Source organism: Meles meles, chromosome 3 (assembly GCF_922984935.1).
Source record: "Meles meles chromosome 3, mMelMel3.1 paternal haplotype, whole genome shotgun sequence".
Taxonomy (NCBI): Eukaryota; Metazoa; Chordata; class Mammalia; order Carnivora; family Mustelidae; genus Meles; species Meles meles.
Genome location: NC_060068.1, coordinates 159066761 through 159085640, shown reverse-complemented (window position 1 = coordinate 159085640; position 18880 = coordinate 159066761). Strand labels below are relative to the sequence as shown.

General features: G+C 39.2%; 1 long non-coding RNA gene across 1 annotated transcript in view; it reads right to left on the bottom strand.

The window, feature by feature from the left end:
* The window catches only part of LOC123938967, a 30481-nt gene extending 12423 nt beyond the window's left edge, over positions 1–18058 (bottom strand). Inside the window, exon 1 of the long non-coding RNA XR_006817794.1 lies at positions 17723–18058. This is a non-coding gene — a long non-coding RNA (uncharacterized LOC123938967). The remainder of the gene's footprint in view (positions 1–17722) is intronic.
* Positions 18059–18880: the final 822 nt, after the last annotated feature.

Sequence of the window (18880 nt, the reverse complement as noted above, 5' to 3'; positions counted from 1 at the left end):
TATTTAGCACTACCATACAAAAACTGTGGACGTGACCTTTTGGTCCCTAAAAAGAATATTGCCCTGGGATTATATCTTCGCTGGGTGTTGGTGGAGCAACGCTCTTCCTCACTTCTGATTTTCCTTCCATAGGGAGGCGTCTTCCGGTAGAGTCCTGACCTTGCTGTGCCCTTTTCCTCCCTCCTCACCAGAGCAAGAGTGAAAACAGGGAACTCTAGAATGCCTTCTGCTAGAAGCGTGTGTATGTTCTGCTTTGTCCTTCATGCCATGGTTTGTGAGAACAGGCCCTGCAGGAGACTCACTACCATGCAGGGGTTCCCCGGGGACGGCGGAGTCTGGGGTGCAGCATCGGGAAGCCAGTTGTTCGCCACAGACTTCAGCCGTGTTCTTTAGTACCCGTTCTATGAGTACTGATGATGGCTTTTTTATCTTCATCTGCCTATTTCTTTCTTTTTTTTTCTTTTTTTTTTTTTTTTATTTGTTTATTTACAGCATAACAGTGTTCATTGTTTTGGCATCACACCCAGTGCTCCATGCAGTACGTGCCCTCCTCATTACCCACCACCTGGTCCCTCAACCTCCCAACCCCCCCACTCCCCCACCGCCCCTTCATAACCCTCTAGTTGTTTTTCAGAGTCCATAGTCTCTCATGGTTCATCTCCCCTTCCAGTTTCCCTCAACTCCCTCTCCTCTCCATCTCCCCATGTCCTCCATGTTATTTGTTATGCTCCACAAATAAGTGAGACCATATGATACTTGACTCTCTCTGCTTGACTTATTTCGCTCAGCATAATTTCTTCCAGTCCCGTCCATGTTGCTACAAAAGTTGGGTATTCGTCCTTTCTGATGGAGGCATAATACTCCATTGTGTATATGGACCACATCTTCCTTATCCATTCATCCGTTGAAGGGCATCTTGGTTCTTTCCACAGTTTGGCGACCGTAGCCATTGCTGCAATAAACATTGGGGTACAAATGGCCCTTCTTTTCACTACATCTGTATCTTTGGGGTAAATACCCAGCAGTGCAATTGCAGGGTCATAGGGAAGCTCTATTTTTAATTTCTTCAGGAATCTCCACACTGTTCTCCAAAGTGGCTGCACTAACTTGCATTCCCACCAACAGTGTAAGAGGGTTCCTCTTTCTCCACATCCTCTCCAACACACGTTGTTTCCTGTCTTGCTAATTTTGGCCATTCTAACTGGTGTCAGGTGGTATCTCAATGTGGTTTTAATTTGAATCTCCCTGATGGCTAGTGATGATGAACGGCGGAGTCTGGGGTGCAGCATCGGGAAGCCAGTTGTCGCCACAGACTTCAGCCGTGTTCTTTAGTACCCGTTCTATGAGTACTGATGATGGCTTTTTTATCTTCATCTGCCTATTTCTGAGTCGTTTAGAAACTTACTGGAGAATAGTTAGGTCTACTGGGCTTCCACAAACCCCAACATGACAATGCTTGTTTGTTAAAAAATATGGAAAGTTTACAAATGCAGTAGCTCTTGGGAATTCCAGCCAAAAAGGACATTCTCTGACCATTCTGAATAAACCCACAATAACATCATCTGTTTATACAGTCTGTTTCTCTGCTACGGAGTATAGACATCTAAAAATGTTTTTTAAGATTATTTTACTTTTGAGTGCTTTTCTTGGATGTCAGACTGGTGTTTTATTTTTTATCTGATATCATGCTAAGATAGGCAACACAGCATCTAGTGGGCCTCCTGTATCAGAACAGCCCGTTATGACAGAAGAAAGCACCTGACTTACAGGAGCACCATTTCACTCAAAAAAAGAAAAACTATAAATAAACTAAATGAAACATTAACATTTATACAAAAAAAGCTTTAAGAGGGTATTAAAGAATATAAATGAAGGCATGACTATGGTAAAATACATGTTTTCGGGGTTTTTTTAAAGATTTTATTAGTTTATTTTGTTAGAGTGAGTGAGCACAAGTGGGGGAGCGGCAGGCAGAGGGAGAGGAAGAAGCAGACTCCCTGCTCAGGGAGAATGATGCGGGGCTCCGTCCCAGGACCCTCGGGATCATGACCTGAGCCGAAGGCAGATGCTTAACTGACTGAGCCACCCAGGTGTCTCGAGATATGTGTTTATATAAAAAGAGTCACTGTTAAAAAGATGTCAGTGTTTCCCAAGTCAAACTACATATAATGTAATTTCAGTAAGCATATGAAGGGGAGGGCGCCTGAGTGACTCAGTTTAGCATCTGCCTACGGTTCAGGTCATGATCCTGGGGTCCTGAGATCAAGTCCTGCATCAGGCTCCCTGCTCAACAGGTAGTCTCTTCTTCCTCTCCCTCTACTGCTCCCCCTGCTTGTGTTCTCTCACTGATACACACACTTTCGCTCTCAAAAAAATAAATGAAAACCTTAAAAAAAAAAAAAGCCTATGAAGGAGAGATTATTTTAAGTAGTGGGGCTAATTCTAAAGCTCATATGGAAAAATGATCACGCAAGGAAAAGTAGGAGGGAAAACCCTGTAAGATGAAAGTTAGTAAAGAGATTAGCCTGACCATGTACCAAAATACATTATAAAATTATATTAATTAAAACTGTAATGCTAGCACATAAGCATAATGGAGTCCACAAATAGATGTATATTAAATTAAGGATATAAAGTTTAAGGAAAAGGAAAAACCAAGTGACTCATACAAAATGAAAGATTATTTCTCGTTTGCATAAAGTCCCAAACAGGTGTTTCTGCTTGGCAGGCTCTCCTGCAAGCAAGGATTCTGCGATCATGCTCCTTGCATCTGTAGCTCTACCGTTCTCAACACATGGCTCCCCAAGTTGTCTTGGAAGTTATCTCCATTCCAGCTAGCAGAAGGCTAGGAAGATGGCAGGTCACATGCAGATTTCAGGTACGAGACCCATCATTTCTTAACTGCATGGGAAACTGAGAAATCACCCTTCTGTGTGCCCAAAAAGAGGAGGGAAAAGGTTTGGTGAATACCTAGCATCCTCTCCCACAAGACCCAAGTACATACTGGAAGGTAACGTATAGTCAGGCTGGCATTTTGTATCAGTGGGGAAAGAGGGAATATGCTGTAAGTGGTGCTGAGGAACTGGATAGCTAGCTCAAAAAAAAAATGACGCTGGATTCCCAATTCACTCCTTACAACAACGTAAATTACAGTTGGATCAAATTTGAACAAGAAGAGAAGCATTAGAAAACACAGGAGAAAAAGGAGGCCCATTTATAAATCAGCCTGCCTACCCAGAAAGCTCAGAGATTGGTGAGAACTGTGCAGTGCATTCACCTAAATACAGCCACCCCATGTTTCACAAACCTACTCCTTCCCTTCCATGGTTCTGACCTTATTTCTCCATGGGACACCTGTCTGGCTCTGCATTAGGTTTCCACTGTAGCTCTGAAATTGTTATGATTATATTTTGAGGCTAATTTTCGGCCTCATCTGCCCTCTTGCTGCAAGAGATGAGGGTCTAAGTAATTAAATTTGGCCATGAAAGCCTTCTAGCTTTCACAGCATGCCCTGAGTTGATAGTTGGCTTCCCCAATGTGCCACTCTCCAAGGCTTCCAGGAAAGTTAACAAAAGCCAGCCTCCTCCACAGTCCTGAATCATTACCATTGCTCCATGTGGTTCAAGAGCAAGAACTCATCCCTAGCCCAGTCCCTCCACTTGTACCTCTTCCTAAACAATCACACATGAAAGTCTTGGGAAATGTGCTGCTACAGCATGCCATGGATTCTCACAGCCTCTTTAAACCTGCAGTGAGATTCTTGTTGCGTCCTGAACAGGGAGTGAACCAATTCTCCAGTTCCAATCTTGAGCGTCATCTTTCTAGGGCCAAACCTGGTGCCATCTATTTTAGTTGAGGTCCTCCTGAAGCAGGTATAAGGGCAAGGATATGAGTACCTGCGGTTTATCTGGGAGGTGAGATCAGGGTATGAGGGAGTAGGGAAAGTTAGGAGGGGAGGTGGAAAAGTTAGTAAAGGATATTTCAATGAGAAGATAACTGCTATAGTCAACAAGAGTTGCATTCCACTCAGGAATCAGCAAGGACATGGCTTAGAATTGCCAGCTGAGGAAAAGGGACCCTTGCGCATTTATCCACTGGTTCCCATTCCTCATAGGTTGAAAGCTGCCTCTGAGAGCCACCCTGGACGGCCCACCGTCGCATAAGCTCAGCAAACTCCTGTGGCACCGCACAACACTGGATGCAGGAAGAGAAGAAAGATCCAGGCACAAGTTAGGTGGCCAGAACATGCAGGAACTGCCCTCCACGGCTGCAGGTAAAGTTGGTGGGACATCTGCCGCATCTGCTACCAAAAGAATTAAGAGGCCAATTTTCCCTATTTCTTTTTTAAATTTTTTTATTGTGTTATGTTAGTCACGATAAAATACATTAGTCTTTGATGCAGTGTTCCAAGATTCATTGTTTATGTACGGCACCCAGTGCTCCATGCGATATGTGCCTCCTTAATACCCATCACCAGGCTCACCCATCCTCCCACCCCCCTTCCCTCTGAAAACCTCAGTTTGTTTCTCAGAGTCCACAGTCTCTTATGGTTCTTCTCCCCCTCTGATGTCCCCCCTTCACTTTTCCTTTCCTTCTCCTAATGTCCTCCATGTTATGTTCCACAAGTAAGTGAAACCGGATGATAATTTACTTTCTCTGCTTGACTTATTTCACTCAGCATAATCTCCTCCAGTCCCATCCATGTTGATGCAAAAGTTGGGTATTCCTCCTTTCTGATGGCTGAGTAATATGCCATTCTATATTTGGACCACATCTTCTTTATCCATTCATCTGTTAAAGAGCATCTCGGCTCTTTCCACAGTTTGGCTATGAACATTGAGGTACATACGGCCCTTCTTTTCACTGCATCTGTACCTCTGGGATAAATACCCAGTAATGCAATTGCCAGGTCATAGCGTAGCTCTATTTTTAATTTTTTGAAGAATCTCCACACTGTTTTCTAAAGTGACTGAACCAACTTGCATTCCCACCAATAGTGTAAGAGGGTTCCCCTTTTACCACATCCTCTCCAACATTTGTTGTTTCCTGCCTTGTTAATTTTGGCCATTCTAACTGGTGTAAGATGGTATCTCAATGCAGTTTTGATTTGAATTTCCCTGATGGCTAATAATGATGAACATTTTTTCATATGTCTTTAGCCATTTGTATATCTTCATTGGAGAGGTGTCTCCAATGTCTCCAAGTGTTCATGTCTTCTTCCCATTTTTTGACATGATTATCTGTTTTTTGGGTGTTGAGTTTGAGAAGTTCTTTATAGATCTTTAGAGATGGTATGGATTTTATTCTTTATATGACTTTTCTGTCATTCCTAGGGATTTGGGATACAGATGGAGGCTCTCACCAAAGGATAGACTGTGAAAACGAATCTGATGAAAAGTGACAAATAATAACAGAGCACAACAAAGTGACTAGATTGCAGCTAGACATCCACAAATTGGTAGTTTTCCTGTCTGCCAGCAATAGACATTAGAAAATGTAATGGAAAGAAATTCACAATAGAAACCTAAGTATAAAATACCTATGAATAAACATTCAAATATTCATTCAACATTGTATAATAAATATACAAGATCTTCACAGGAGAAAAGGTAAATGTTATAGTACATAGAAGAAAACCTAAGTAAATGGAGAATATTATTATCCATAGATAGGAATCTCAATATTTCATGATGCCAGATCTCTCCAAATTTATCCACAAAGACAGCACAATCCCCAAAACACACCAATAATATTTAGTATATAGTTTGACAAGTTTATTCAAGAATTCATAAGAAAGGCTAGAAGTGTATGCATAACCTAGATAATTACAGAGAGGGGGGAAATGATCAGGAATCTTTTAAATAAATGTTTATTTTCCCTAGTCATTATAGACATGTAAATGAAAATAAGATGTAGCTTTTCACTGCATTATTGACAAAGAATAAAAAATGTTGATAATACCAATCAAGAGTGTGAGGAAATGGTATTCTCCTACACAGCTAATGGAAATAAATTATTTCATGTTCTCTCAAAAGAAACTTGGTGGTAGCCATGAAAATGTTAATTATTCATTTTCAGTGACCCAGTGACTCCATTTCTCTTTTTCTATCCTACGGAAACCTTCAGGGTTACCTGAGTGGCTCAGTCAGTTAAGTGCCTTCAGCTCAGGTCATGATCCCAGGGTCCTGGGATGGAGGCCATGTTAAGCTCCCTGCACAGTGCAGAGTCTGCTTCTCCCTCTGCCCCTCCCCTCTATACTCTCCCTCTCCTCTAACTCTCAAATAAGTAAAATCTTTTAAAAAATCAAAACATTTAAACATGTATTTGAAATGGCATGCACAAAGATGCTCTTACCTGCATAGTTTGTAGTTACAGGAGGAAAAAAAGATAAAAAGACAACAACCCGAATATCCATCAATACAGTAATAAATGGCTAAATAAACCATAGTAAATCCATACTATGAAATATTATGTAGTAATTTAAAAGAATGATACAAATCAATATGTACTGATATGAAAAGAACTCCAAGACATTAAGAATAAAATGTGAATTTTAGAATAGTGTATTCAAATAACATGCCATTTATGAAAATAAACAGTATTGTATATATGTATAGGTACAAGTATGTAATCATACCTTTTTTTTAAAGATTTTATTTATGTATTTGATAGACAGAGATCACAAGTAGGCAGAGAAGCAGGCAGAGAGAGAGGAGGAAACAGGCTCCCCGCTGAGCAAAGAGCCTGATGTGGAGCTCGAATCCCAGGACCCTGAGATCATGACCTGAGCCGAAGGCAGAGGCTTTAACCCACTGAGCCACCCAGGTGCCCCATACCTTTATTTTAAAAAGGGATATTCACTGTCCAAGACAGTAGCCACTAAACAAATTTGGCTATTCAAATTTACATTTAAATTAGGTTTCATTTACAATCAGTTCCTTAGTCTCCCCAGCCATAATTCAAGTACTCAGACATCACAGATACAGACCACTTCCAGTATTGCAAAAGGTTCTACTGAAATATGTCTAGCCTCTTAATATCTCCAACCTTCCTCATCAAAGAGAGTCTGTAAACCAGCATCAGTATCACCTGGGAGCTTGTTAGAAATGCAGAACCTTGGATCTCTCCCTAGACTTGCTGAACCAAAATCTGCATTTCAGCAAAAACCCTGCATAATTTTTATGCCTAATAGGGCTTAAAAGCTCTACACTAGTCTTCAATAATCATCATTAGCATCATCATTCAAAAAGCATCATTATCACCAGTGTTGAGAAGCTCCTTTCACTATTCTACCTTTGTACCTGGTGAGGACTTTTCTTGTGTGTGTCTGGACACATTAGTTTTACTGTAACAAACGAACCTATACACTTTTAATGTTTAAAACTGAGCATCATCTTTCCAGTGAAACAGAAGATTTAAAAATAAACAGGAACAAAATTATAATAGAGAATGTCAATTCCAAATAGGACCTACAGGTTCTGCTGATTCTCGCATGGAGTGACAGGGTGCAAGGCATCATTAAACAGAGAATTTTGTTTTAAAAGGGTCACCTTAAACTGCAAGGGTGTCCATTAAACATCACAGTAAACATGCCAAAGGAGAAGCCTTGTTGTCAAAATGCCCACTTAACCCACCCAAACATCTCAAAGCCACCGTTTGCTGACCTTGATGAAGACTTTTCATTAACAAAAGCTGAGCCAGGGGCGCCTGGGTGGCTCAGTGGGTTAAAGCCTCTGCCTTTCGCTCAGGTCATGATCCCAGGGTCCTGGGATCGAGCCCCGCATTGGGCTCTCTGCTTGGCGGGGAGCCTGCTTCCTCCTCTCTCTCTCTCTGCCTGCGTCTCTCCCTACTTGTGATCTCTATCTGTCAAATAAATAAAATCTTTAAAAAAAAAACACACACAAAAGCTGAGCCATCACCCACTGATTATCAAGCAGTGGCATTTTTGCTTGAATTTTCTTAGTTAGATGAGTTTGAATAATTTTAGGTGCTTATAGGATGAACCAATTTTTATTTTTTAAAAGGAGGTAAAGAACTGTACTCAGATTTGCTAATTATTCCTACAGGATGGCTTCTCAATTGCAAGACACTATAAACAAGATTTTTGAAAAGAAATGCAGTAAATAAGGAGTAAATAAGGAGGTGCTTGAGGTCATTGAAAAAGGTTGGGAAGATGTCAAGCTGATTTAGGAGCCAACAATTTCCCCCAATTACATATTACAAATATGTCTCTTTAAATATATAAGAAACAGTGTCTCTTCCTCACCAAAAAAATCCAACTAATAAACATAAAAGGAATAAGAGAAATTTAAAAAAATCACCGCAAGGCAGACACCACCATGTTGCAGACTTGACCAATTAATGGCTGCAATCGGTCATAAGTGTTTGAGGAGAAATAGGATATTTCATGGTCTCAAAGTATCTGTTAAGATATTCGTCCATTACATAGAGAAAAAATATACCCTTGTTGTGGAGAATTACCACAGATACCACCTTAGCCAAGTGATCAAGTTTAACATTACCAGTAATAAATCACATTGATATCATTATGCACTGACATGGACACATTACTTTTGTGGCTGATAATCTTCCTAAAAATGCGAACTCCAAATCTGATCATGAGAAAACAGATGAACCCAAGTTGAAAGACACTTCACAAAACAATTATCAAGATTCAGAAGACAAGGTCTGCACTTGGTTAATAGTATTTACTAACGCTGTTTTTCTAGGTTTGGTAATTGTAGAATAGTTAATGGAATTGTGAAAATCAGAGAAAGCTAGGAGAAAGGCATATGGGAACTCTTTGGACTATTTCTGCAACTTTCCTCTAAGTGAAAAATTATTTCAACAGGAAAAAAGAAAGGAATATGTGAGAAAGGTCATTGTTTTCAATACTCTTCGTCTTTGTATTTGCTGTTTTCAACCATGCTAGAGTGCTTGCATCTCGCTGCTCTACTTGGCAGCAGAAAATATGACATGCTGGGAAATTTTGCAGATGAGCCAATATAGTTTTCAGGCATACTGACCTCATTCCCCTACTTTCCAATCTCATCTGAGCTAATCCACCTTAAAGGATTCTAGAGGAATAGGTTAGGTTGAAGTTGCCTGTGAAATGTTTGATTAAAATGGAATCATGAAGTGTAACTGTGAGGGAAATCAGTACTTAAACTTCAATTTAGGACTGAAATAGCCAAAACAATCCTGAAGAAGAACAAATATGGAAGACTCATACTTCCTGATTTCAAAACTTACTACAAAGCTCTAGTCATCAAACCTGTGATATTGGCATTTAGTGAAGCATATAGACAAAAGGAATAGACGAGAGAACCCAGGAAAAAACCCAAGCAAATATGGTCAATCAGTTTTTAGCAAGAGTGCCAAGACCATTAAATGGTGAAAGAGCAGTCTTTTCAGAAAATGTTGCTGAGAAAACTGGATATCCACATACAAAAGAATGAAGCTTGACCCTTACCATACCATATACACAAATGAACTCAAAGTAGTTCAAAGACCTAAGCTTAAGAGCTATAACTATAAAACTCTTAGACAAAAACATTGGAGAAAATCTTTAAGACATTGCATTTGGCTGTAATTTCTTGGGTATGACACCAAAAGCATAGGCAACAAAGGAAAAATAGATATATTGTACTTCATCAAAATTAAAACCTCTTGTGCATCAAAGAACATTTTCAAGGAAGTGAAAAGACAGCCCAATGAATAGAAGAAAATATTTGCAAATCATATATCTAATAAAGATTAATATCTAGAATAAATAAATAATTATCTGAAGAAGATATACAACTAGTCAATGAACACATGAAATGATGCTCAGCATCATCTGTCATTAGAGAAATGCAAATCAAAACCACAATGAGATAGCATTTCATAACCCTTAAGATGGCTACTGTTGTTGTTTTTTTTTTTAAAGGAAAACAAATGTTGGCAAGGCTTTGGAGAAATTGGATCCTTCACTATATTCCTGGTGGGAATGTAAAAATGGTGCAGCCACTGTGGCAAACAGTTTGGCAGGTCCTCAAAAAGTTAAACGTGGGATTGTCATATGGACCAGCAATTCCATTCCTATGTAGATACTCACTCGAACTGAAAGGAGAGACCCAGACACTTGCACACCAATATTCATTATAGTCTGTTCACTGTCATCAAAAAATGGAAACAACTTAGGTGTCCATCAATGAGGACTAGATAAACAAAATGTGGTATATATGTATAATAGGATATTAACCAGCCATAACAAGGAATGACACATGCTACAACATGGATAAAACTTGAATATATTATACTAAATTTAAAAAAAACACAGAAGACACATATTGCATGATCCTACTTATATGAGGTACCTAGAATAGGCAAATTCTTAGAGACAGAAAGTAGAATAAAGGTTACTAGGGGATGGAAGGAGGAGGCAAATAGGGAGCTGTTTAATGGGCACAAGAGTTTTTGTTTGGGGTGGTAAAAAAGAACTGGAAATGGATGGCCGTGATGGTTGCACAATATTGTGAATGCCCTTAATACCGCAGAACTCTATCTTTAAAAATGGTCAAAATGGAAAGTTTTATGAGCCATTTATTTTTACACAATAAAAAACTCAATAAAGCATTTGATTTGAAAAATATATGTATGGGGTGCCTGGGTGGCTCTGTTGGTTAAGTGGTTTCAGCTCTTGGTTTCAGCTCAGGTCATAATCTCAGGGTCATGGGATCGAGCCCCACATTGGGCCCAGCACTCAGTGCAGAGTCTGCTTAAGACTCTCCCTCTGTCTCCCTCTGCTCCTCCCCCTACTCACACACACACACACACACACACACACACACACACACACACACTCTCTCTCTCTCTCTCTCTCTCTAAAATAAATATATAAATCTTTTTTAAAAAGAAGTATATGTGTATAATCACAGTAATTAACAACTGTAGGTAGACATTTTTCTCTTTTGTCTACCACCCCCAAAGTTTATATAGTCTAATTGTCAAAAAACATTTTGACAACTTGTCATTGGGAAATGAGGGATCTCCTAGGTATAGTCGGTCTTACCTGTAAGTGTGTGTATGTACAATGGGAAATGGAAGAAAAAAGAGGGTCCTACTTCTTCATACTGAAAGATCATCCTTTTGGCTCGCCCTAGAAAATCAACACTGCCATGAGATACTTTGGCAGCAGACTGACCAGGAGAATAAGTAGAGAAAGCCTACATTAACAACATCACAAATGAAGGCAAGGATATTACTGCAGATTCCTTTTAAAAAAAAACATGAAATGATACAAAAAGAAATATAAATCTGAGTAACTCTATTTTTAAAGCTGAAATGTTAATCAAACGTCTTCCTACAAAGAAAACTGCGAGTCCAGATGGTTTCCTTTGGGAATTCTATCAAACATTTAAGAAGGAAATAATACTAATCTTATATGAACTTTTTTTTTTATTTGACAGAGAGAGAGAGACCACAAGTAGGCAGAGAGGCAGGCAGAGAGAGAGAGAGAGAGAGGAGGAAGCAGGGTCCCCGCGGAGCAGAGAGCCTGACGCGGGGCCCGATCCCAGGACCCCGAGACCACGACCCGAGCCGAAGGCAGCGGCCCAATCCACCGAGCCACCCAGGCGCCCCATGAACTTTTTTATAAAATAGAAACTCTTTCCAATTCATTTAAGTCAGTATAACCCTGTCAAAAATTTGACAAGAGACCCTACAAGAAAATTTGAGACCAACATCTCTCACGATGCAACAATCTTTCACCAAATATTAGCAACTTGAGAGCAGCAACATGAACTACATCATAATTAAGTGGGATTATTCCAGGAATGCAAGGTTGCCTTAACATTTCAAAATATATTTATGTCACTTGCCACATTAACAGAACAAAGGAGAAAAGCTATATCACTATACCAATAAATGCAAAAAAAAAATTTCCTCTTATAAAATCCAATAGCCATCATGATTTTAAAACAAAACTTCTTTGCCAACTAGGACTAGCAGGGGACTTCTTGTGAAAGGCATCTAGGAAGATAATACCGCACTTGCTGGTGGGATATTTGAATACTTCTTCCCCCAAGAGAGTGAACAAGGATAAATGTTTACTTGCACCATTTCCATCAATATTATCCTGGAGGTCCCATCCAGTGCGAAAGGGCAAGACAAAGATATAAAGGTCATGCATATTACAAAGGAAAAATAAAACCATCGTTATTTTTTAAAAGCCTTAAATTTCACAAAATTTGAGGAAATTTAACAAAAGCTATGTAAAGCTTCTACAATGAAAACTGTACTACATTACTGTCAAGACTTACACTGCAATTTAATGACTGCTAATTTATTGAAATACTTTATAAGGAGATTCTGCTGGAGGCGTTTTAATGATTTGATAAAGCGTCCTTCAAGCCAGGCAGAAGCCTTATACGGGCCCTGGAAAGATTTGCATTACCACTGGTTAGTAAAAATTTTACAACAGAAAAATAAGTCTGCAATTACTGTGTTCTTCCTCATTCTATCTGGATAATATTGATGTACCATTCCCACAACACACTTCATGTGACACGTCAGAAAGGGCAGGGAAAAGTGCTATTGAAAACCTAAATTTTTAAAAAATTTTTTGAAGTTTTATTTTATTTTTTCATTGTTCCAAGAGTCATTGTTTATGCACCACACCCAGTGTTCCGTGAATATGTGCCCTCCTTAATACCCATGACCAGGGTCACCCAACCCCCCACCCCCCTCCACTCCCAAACCCTCAGTTTGTTTCCTCAGAGTCCACAGTCTCTCATGGTTTGTCTCCCCCTCCAATTTCCCCCAATTCACTTCTCTCCTTCTCCCAATGTCCTCCGTATTATTCCTTATGCTCCACAAGTAACTGAACCATATGATAACTGACTCTCTCTGCTTGACTTATTTCACTCAGCATAACCTCCCACAGTCCCGTCCATGTTGATACAAAAGTGGGTATTCCTCCTTTCTGGATGGAGGCATAATACTCCATTGTATATATGGACCATAGCTTTATTCATTCATCTGTTGGAGGGCATCTCAGCACTTTCCACAGTTTCGCTATTGTGGACATTGTTGCTATGAACATTGGGGTGCATATGGCCCTTCTTTTCACTACATCTGTATCTTTGGGATAAATACCCAATAGTGCAATTGCTGGGTCATAGGGTAGCTCTATTTTTAATTTTCTGAGGAACCTCCACCCTATTTTCCAAAGTGGTTGCACCAACTTGCATTCCCACCAACAGTGTAAGAGGGTTCCCCTTTCTCCACATCCTCTCCAACACTTGTTTTTTACTGTCTTGTTAATTTTTGCCATTCTAACTGGTGTAAGGTGTATCTCAATGTGCAAACTCAAACATTTTAAAATCAACAACACAAGCAACAACAGGTGTTGGCAAGGATGTGGGGAAAGGGGAACCCTCTGGCGACGTTGGTGGGAATGCAAACTGGGGAAGCTACTGTGGAAAACAGTATGAAGATTCCTCAAAATTTAAAAATAGAACTACCCTATGATCCAGCAATTGCACAACTAGGTATTCACCCAAAGAATACAAACATATTAATTCAAAGGGAAACATGCGCTCCGAAGTTTATAGCAGCATTATCTACAAAGCCAAATTATGGAAACAGCCCAAGTGTCCATGACTGGTGAATAAAGACAGAGTGGGTATATATACACCCTAGGATATTAATATTACTCAGCCACAAAAATAATGAAATCCTGCCATTTCCAAGGACATGGATGGAACTTGAAAATATTATGAGAAGCGAAACAATCAGAGAAAGACAAATACCGTGTAATTTCACTCGTATGTGGAATTTAAGAAATAAACAAACGAAGAGGAAGAAAAGAGGCAAACCAAGAAACAGGCTCTTAACTACAGAGAAGAAACTGATAGTTACCAGAATGCGGGGCGGGGGGGGAGTTAAATAGCCAATGCACTTGTGATGAGCTCCAGGTGATGGACGGAAGTGTTGAAATGCTGAAACTGGTATTACACTGTATGTTAACTAACTGGAATTCAAATAAAAACTTAAAAAAAAAGAAAAAGAAAATAAAACTCAAGGATTTTATCCTGTTGATATTCCTTGGAGGTTTGATTGCCGTACTCTGCCTACATCACCCTCTGAAGGCCACTCCGGGAGCAGCCCAGTAAAATCTGGTGGGCGCAGAGTCGCTCTCTGGCCCTTGCTGGCAAAAGACTGACACAGAAGTGGGGTGCTTCTCTGCTGCGATGACAGAGGTAGGTCCATGTAAAGAAGCAAAATTGACCTATTCCCTTCCTCTTCTCTCGCCTCCTCTAGTCCCTGGAGAGTTTTCTAATTCTGAGTTTTTGTTAGCTTAATTCTGACCAGTTTGTGGACCAAACCGTTTGCTCTGTAAACAAACAAAGAAGACCCCCTACTTGTAGATTTTGTCTATTACCTAGCAATATTTGGGCTTATACCTGCCTTTGTCAAGTTGAAATAATTTTAAGATGAATTTAACAATATTTTTATGTTTAGTTTGTGTTTTTTTCTAGCTAAGAGCAGTAAAGCACAACTAAAAACCCACTGGCAGGATTTCTAATGCATTGTTTATTTTGCAGGCATTGGCAAAAGAGATGTTTTGTTTTGGGGTTTTTTTTTTTTCCTGTTTGTCAATTCCAAGTTATGAACAAGGGCAGAGAAACAGTTCAATATCTTGACCCTTTGACTGAAACATAAGAAGTAGCATATTTTCATCCCCCTTAAAACATGAGATTCTGTGGTATGCAGAGTAATGCCTCCCTCCCAAAGAGATTTTCATCCTAATCACCAAACCCTGTGAATATGTTACATAGCAACAGAGAAGTAAAATTGCTGATAGAATGAAGTTTGCTAATCAATTGATTTTGAGACTGGAAGAGTATCCTGGAATATCCAGGCGGGCCCTGTGTAATCATCAGGGTGCTTGTAAGTGAAAGAGGAGAAGAAGTATCAGATTTATAGTGAGAAGACTCAAGTGGCCTTTGCTGGCTCTGGATTGGGAGGCGGCCACCAGCCAAGGAATTCAGGCAGCCTCCAGAGTGCGGAAAAGGTAAGAAAACAGAGTCTTCTCTAGGGATTTGAAGGAACACAGCCCAGCTGACACCTTGGCTTTAGACCACTGAGATATGTTACAAACTCATGACCTCCAGGATTAGAAAATAACAAATGTGTGTTGTTTTTAAGCCACTAGATTTGTGGTAATTTGTGACAGAAGCAATAGGTATGGACTACAGGCTCTTTGCTGTTAAGTCACGCAATTGAGCCATTGGGACACAAGGTGGCACTAGATCACCAGATTTATCAAAGAAGCCCTTCATTCTGTAATTCTGTAGTAGTAAGGGCCGTGTAACATTTTCTTGTAATAAATTTTGAAAAATCATCTCCTCACATTTGCATCGAAGTATCTTAGATATTGTTAGTAAATCCAGTAAATTGGCTCTGGTGGATTTTTAAGTTGATTTCTGGCAATGATTTTTTTTTTAATCTAGAAATATGAACTATAAATAAAAAGAAGTTCCTAGAACATGTCACAAACACGAGAACTTTTTCATTCCCAGTGTCTTGAACATTGACAACAGCCCATAACAGACACCCAATAAGTCATCATTAAATGAAAGAACATCTCATGTCCAAATTGCATATATAAATTGTCAAGTCTTTTCTCACATTAACCTGAGTAGTCTGGAACTTGAAGAAAATCCTTTTGTTTGAGAATTTCAAATGTAGTTCTATTCATAGAGCACTCCTTTATTCCAATGTGCTTACAATGCGTTCTTCTTTGTGCTAGAAATGAAACAGCCATTCCTTGTTCTACAAGCCCTCCCTGTCCTCCACCCTGGCTGGGCTGGCGTGTCCAGTTCGAACTCAACAGCCTCAGGCTTCTTATTCTCTGCCCAGTGTGTGCAGGTGACTTTAGGGGAATGAGTGGTCAGGGCAACAAGGGACCAGAAGTTAGTCACCTTGCAAGGCAGAGGTACGGGGTACTCTGTATCTTTCTGTGCCCTCGGAGGCTTCGTGCCTGCAGCTCCCTCTGCCGAGGGCATTAGACTCTCTCCTTTGGCTTGTCTGACCTCCCAAGTCAAAGCAAAGTATCCTCTTTGGAGAGTTTTTCCCGTGTAGGTTGTGTCCAGACACCCTGCAAATTCTGATTCCTCTCTATTCTCGCAACACTTTGCTCTCTCCCTTTTCATATTGCTTTATAGCTCATTGTGTGAAGTGGCAACAGATTGTAATTTCCCTGTAGTAAAGGTTCTATCTAATTGTATTTTGTGTTCTTAACACCCAGCCAATATTGGTAACAAAGTAAATGGTTTTGGAAGGAGGAAAGAAGGAAGACTTCTCTTCCTTCTTTGAAGGAAAGAGGGAAGACGGAAGGAAGGCTGTTCCATCATTGGGCTCAGACTGCAGACGGGTACAATATCTGTTGTTGATTTCTTAATATTTAAATATGGGTGTGTGCACATATGTTTAATCCAGAAGAAAGAAGTAATCAGGATTACATTCATCATTTGAGTATAATTTCCTTTTGCCAACTCTTGGGGTAGTAACTATAATGAGGCCTAATATCAATGTTGTCTTTACTCTTTTTTAAGAGATTAAGGAAGGAATTTGAATGCAAATTATAATGTTTTTCTTCAAAGGCAAATGATTTGCCACTCTTTAATTTGATAAAGTTCTTTATGCTCCAAATACAGACTTTTAAATATTAATAAACCTCAGAAAGCAGGAATCAAATCCTCAACCCTTCATGAATTAATTATCACAACTTTAAAAATCCAATTCTACAAAGCAAATCATAAAGTGCAAAGTGGATTTCCCAAATTATATCTTCTTTTTTGGTATTAATTCATATGATTAAATAAAATTTTATGCATATTAAATTGAGTATTAATACTATAATTTGAAGTTTCCTATTTTTTGGTATTACATAATTTCAAATACACATTTTTTGCTTTCAATAAAATGACTATAATTATCATTAAATCCATTTTTATTTTTATCAGTATATTATGTTTGAATAGTATAAAAGATCAAATATTACTAAAAGCAATTTTTATAAAAGAGTCCCTTCTCTTCACCTTCCAATCCTATCATCCCTCAAGTACACAATTTCAATTTTTTTAGCTATTTTCTCTGATTTTTCCTTTTTATTTCTAAATATTATGTATATACTGCTATCCATCAATTCATCTGATTAGACTTACCTATTGATTTACAACTACAGATAATAAGGATTTTAGCTCATTTATATCTCCTCTTTCCCTTCCATCATCATCTTTCTTTTTTGTCATTTTCAGTGTGAGTTTATTTAAAATTTTTTTTAATTAACATAACATATAATATATTATTTGTTTCAGGGGCCTTCCATCATCTTCTCAATAAAATTATATCTCAAATATCTGTTAAATCTATATTCAGTGTTTTCATAATTTTGACCATGTATATGTAGCATGTGGTTAAAACAATGATTACATTCCTTTCTTACATAACATTTTTTTCTTAAAGTTAATAATTGCCTCATTTTAAGACCTTCTCTTAATTTTCTTTGAACAACTGACTAAATATTCCCACATTCTCAACAGCTCTATAAAATGTCTCTCAATCCAGTTTGATACAAAACATGTTAGGTGCTTGAAGAATTAGACCCTTGCCTTCCACCTCCCACACCTGCCCACTCCAGTCCCAAGTCCAGAGAGTCCCCGTAGTGCCTCACCCTGCTGTTCCAGTCCGGGTAGTTCCTCTGTGGGTCCTCGGCTCCTGTTCTGCTGGATCTTCCATTTGCCACCACCCTAGGAATTCTCTTTGTCTTCACTGGATCCTGTCTGCTCAGTCCCATGTATCCCCGTATCCCCGTATCCTTTTTCTAAGTTGAGCCCTTTTGTGTGAGTGTTTGTTTGTGTCTTGCTTTTATCCACACTTGAGCACATCCTCAGATAGCTTCCCAAGAAAGATGATTGGGAAGTACATTTTTTGAGGCTCTGTGTGTGGAAATTATCTCTTTTCTACCCTCTCACTTGATGGAGAGTTTGGCTAAATATAGAATTCTTGGCTAAAAATAGCTTAAAAATAAATTTGAGGGTCTAGCTCTATTATCTTCTACCCCCTATTTGAGAAGTCTGATGCCATTCTTACTCACAGTCTTCCAGCCAGTATGTCTCACCGTCCTCCCCACCCGCCATCTCTTCCCCGCCCCCTCGATCCCTACCAGAGACTTTTAGAGTCCTCTGTTTGTTACCAGTGTTTGAAATTTCACAATAATGAATCTTTTGTTGTTTTTTATTATTGATTGGGGGTTTTGTTTGCTTTTGTTTTTTGTCTTTTATTCAATGGGCTGGATACCCAAAGTCCTTTCTGAGAAGAAGCTCATGTTCTTCAGCTCTGGAAAATTCTTTTATGTTATTTTATTTATTTATTCTTTTCTCATTCTTTTCTTCTCTTTCTGGAGCTCCTATCACTTAGCTGTTAGGCCTCCTCAATCAACTATCTAATTTCTTAGGTTTTCTTTCTTATTGTCCAGTGACTCACCATTTTTCTCTGCATTTTGGATTCCCTAACCATGTCCTCCACTTTTCTACTCAGTTTTTCATTTCTGCCATCCAATTCTTATTTTTCTAGTGGTGTTGTTGTTGTTCTCTTCCAAATATTCTTTTTTTTTTTTAAAGATTTTATTTATTTATTTGACAGAGAGAGATCACAAGTAGATAGAGAGGCAGTCAGAGAGAGAGAGAGGGAAGCAGGCTCCCCGCTGAGCAAAGAGCCCGATGCGGGACTCGATCCCAGGACCCCGAGATCATGACCCGAGCCGAAGGCAGCGGCTTAACCCACTGTCACCTTGAAAAAAAAAAAAAAACAAAACTGTCACCTTGTTCCT